This window comes from Merops nubicus, unplaced genomic scaffold (genome assembly GCF_000691845.1).
Source record: "Merops nubicus isolate BGI_N331 unplaced genomic scaffold, ASM69184v1 scaffold1561, whole genome shotgun sequence".
Taxonomy (NCBI): Eukaryota; Metazoa; Chordata; class Aves; order Coraciiformes; family Meropidae; genus Merops; species Merops nubicus.
This window is the reverse complement of record NW_008585993.1, coordinates 21321-25387: the sequence shown is the minus strand read 5'-3', so window position 1 is coordinate 25387 and position 4067 is coordinate 21321.

The window sequence follows — 4067 nt, the reverse complement described above, 5'->3', positions numbered from 1 at the left end:
GCTGAATCTCCATGTTGGGCCACAGGACTGTAAGGACAGGGCTGCTCATCTCAGGAGCAGAATGGAGCCAGCTATTGGAAACATAATTAGTTCTCAAAATCTACTCAAACTTTTGACAACATGAAACCCTGCTCTTACCAGATCTTTTCTGAATTGAGTACTGAAGCTATAAATGGTATAATTTTTGCTTGATCATACTTCAACTTAGTCATCAACAAGTTGCATTCACACCCGTGCCCCTCTCCTAGAGCATCAGAGCCAGCTGGGTAGGAAAAGGCTGTACTGCAGAGTTACACAAGTGATAGTGTCAGATGGGAAAAGCCTTTATTCTTCTCAGTGAAACAATATGGCACCATAAAGCACCTTCTTTGCAAAGCCTTTAATGAGAACTTCAGTGCTAGCTGTACTGTATTTGTGTGTAAGACTTGTTAAATTGTCATAGTACTTGCTGTCAAATGTTTAGTTCTGACTGGAATCTGTTTGGCTGTGAACCTTTCAGGGTAGAAGAGCACCCTTCTGCTTCAGTGTCTTGAGAATAATTGAGCCTTGAGAGCTTCTTTTGATAATACTTCATCCTCTTCTGGGAGAAACTGTAGGAAACGCCAGCCAGTTTTGGTACAAATTACATGTGTAGGAACTTCACAGAATCAGTCTCTTAAATGGGTGGAGGTAGCTGTGGAGAGTTGAGAAGTTTGAGATTAGGCTGTTTGGAAGTAGTGTTCGGGGTCAGATTACTACAGAATCTGGGCTTGTATTTTCTGGAGGTTCACAGTAAGTTTGCTAAATTACATTTTAGGTTGATTGAAACTGCTTCTGAATTCATGCTGCATTTGATGATCAGTCTACATAGATAGAAACAGGAAAGAGGAGGATTAAAAAGTGATGAAAAGTTTTTATACCTTCGAAGTGAAGTTTTTGAACTTTAATTTTTGAATTTTATTTCAAGATTGAAACAGAGCCAAACAATTTTTGATTCAACCCCTTCATTGTTTATACGTTTCTGTTTCAAGGAAAATACTGGAGAAAAAAAACTTAATTTTGAATTAACTGAAATGATTTATTTATCAGTAGTGTTCTCCTTTGGGTCCTGCGTGTGAGACTGCCGTGACACTAGATTGGGTTGGTCACGTTTTCTTTGCTACTGCCTCATCCATGAGAGCTGATAAGATGAGGTCCTAACAAGAGCTGCTGATGGTAGCAATGTAGGACTTCCAGTCATTCGCTTCTGTCACCGCAGCCTGGGGCTGTAGGAGTATGAAAGAACTGGCCCCTGAGGGACCCTCCTAGCAGCTGCATTTCTACACAGGCTGTGTCACTTGATGAAGCAAGACATTGCAAATGTCTCTGTGCATCAGCACATCCTAAAAAGGGCTGAGTAGTGTGCTGGCTTCACCTCCACACTTTGGGTGGCTGTACAAAAAAATCCTGTTGAAAAATTCCTGGGGGAAGGAAGGAAGGAGAGATGCAAGTGTGTGTCAGAGCGAGAGAGCAAGAATGAGCCTTTTGGGTAGAAGAAAGTAATGAAGCTCTCTGATCACTTTCCTTGCAAATGACTAGCTCATGTAGACACTAGGTCCTTGCCTGTTTCCCTTTAGGGGCTTTATCACCATCCAGCACCATAATCTCCTTAATTTCTACTGCTTAAGTTTTGGGAAAAATAAGACTGTTGTGTATCCAAGACAAAATTCTCCTGAAAAATGGCTTTGTACAGTAAACGAGCAAGGCAGCCTCACACTGAGGAGAGGCTGTTCACCAAAGATGACAGCTGTTCCCATGACAACACTAAAAACCTTGCACCATTGGGTGAAAGGAGAACGTCTCCCATGGCAAGGACATGAACCCAGGAGCTTAGTCCTCATCTTCCATAAATCATCCTGTTGGGCACTGATAAAAAGGAACTGCCCATTGTGCACATGCAGCTCCACCTTCTAGGCGCCAGCCTGGCTCCAGAGGAAAGGAAGAGCAAACAAATCCAAAGCATCAGTGAGTTGGATTTATGTAAAAGGAAAATTAAGTTCGACTGATGTTCTGCATATCCCTCTGCTCTCCAGCTGATGATCACAATTTTTTTATGATTAAAAGCCAAGCAAAATTTCCAGGCTGTTTTACAAACTGCTGAAGAAGCCACGTATGTGATTTTCTCTGTTGTAGAGAAATCTTTCATCATCCTGGAATGGAGAGAGAGGGAGGCCCTGAGAGAATTCTGCTTTTCTTCATCCAGCCTGTGATTCAACAGTTATCTTCTGTGTTTGAAACAGAAAGTAGCAAAAGACCATTTTTTACCGTGGCATCTTCATTTGGCCTGCCAGCTCTCTGAGTGCCATGGTGTGTGGGACTGCAGTTGTCTGAAGGTATCAGGATCTGCTTCCTTTCTTAAGGAAAAAGCCCTTGTGCATCTGGAAAAAAAAGAGATAACGTATGCCCAGAAAGCTCAGGAACCAAAGGTAAAGAAGAACAACAACAGCAAAAAAAATTATTTTCTTGTTAATCTAAGGACAAACTTTTTTTCTTTTGCTTAGTGGGCAGAGGAGTTGAGCACGTTCTGCTTGAATGGTAGGAGCTGGCAATCCTTTTCCATAAATGAGACTATTCTGTCATCTTGAGCTTTTCAAACTCTTTTTTTTTTTTTTATTTTTCGTTTTGAGTATTTTGAATCTTTAAATATAAGATCACAGACTAATTTTTTTTTCTTTTTTTCTTTATTTTTTTGTGAGGAAATTTGTTTTTTTTTTTTACTCTTTTCCAGTTATAACATTAGTTGCTTGGTTGTGATACTGCACGTGGAGGAGCAGAGGTGAAAACAGAAAGTCCTAACCAGCAGAGATTATTCTGTTCTCTAAGTATGTCTTCTGCAGCTTCAAACTACAAACCAAAGTATTAGCACGATTTATTTATTTTTTTTCAAATTCTGGTTTTCCAATTCTGAAGCTGGATGAAATAAATGTTCTGTGGAGTCTGCAAATCACCACCTCTTGATATCCTCAGGGGTATGCAGGGTGTCCAGGCTGCTGGTCTGTGGTACTCTGCTGCTCTCGTCCTGTGACACGTGAACAGCTCGCTGTGACACTTGTGGGACCTAGACATGTGCTCAGGCAGGATGTGCTTGAGAACATCTGAAATTGATATTGGAAATGGACAAACTGCACCATGGTTCCACCTTTGTCCATGTATGCTGATAAATTTCACAATATTACTCTTTTTTTAATGAGTTTGGGCACAGTGTGTGACCCAATGCTGCCCTGTGGCCACGAGTCCCACACCTGGACCCATGCTGGAAAGGAGGTGCAAGGTTTCTTTTTATTACCATTCCTTAATCCCCAGGATCGAAGAGCTGATGCTGTGCTGAGACCTGTTTAGAGGTCACATCACTCTGTTTCTGTACACATTGTGCTTTTGATGTTACTTGCTGTGCTCAGGGCTTGTTTTACTTGAGCTCTGTTGTGGCCTTTCCATGCTACTAATTGTGTGCTCTTGAATTACTGGAAGTGTTGTAGGGTGGTGCCAAGCACGAGTGGGCTTTCACCTTCCTCCACTTTCATAACAGTCCTCAGACCAATTAACCAATACTTGGTTTGTTCCTTGCACCACATTTCAGCCGTTCACAGGTGAACAGAAGCTTTCTGACAAATGGGAGTTGCTCAGCTCGTTCTGCTGGTGGTGAAAGCTGCTGCTCTGCCTTGCCTAGTGCTGCTCTGTGAACGCTCAGAGCTCCTGTTTGAGAGCACAAAGTGCAACTGGACATCTTCCCCCTCCCAGTGCAAGTGTGTCTGTGCCCGTGGTGGGCTCCCCTGAAGCAGCACCGTGACCCAATTCAGAATCCTGGCTGCTGGGACAAATGGTGGGATGTAGGAGACCATCTCCAGAAGACAACTGTCAATTATATTAGAAAGATATTAGCTGGAGAATCTGTTTCTCGGATGTGACAACAGGATGCTGTTCTTTTTATTCTCTCTGTTTCAACTGTCTAGCAGCTGGATGCAATATGGAAGCAGACTGCTGAAATGCTTTAACAAGAAGCGTGGCTCAAGGCTGGATTTTGGTTCAAGGGGGTAAATGAGCGAGCAGTG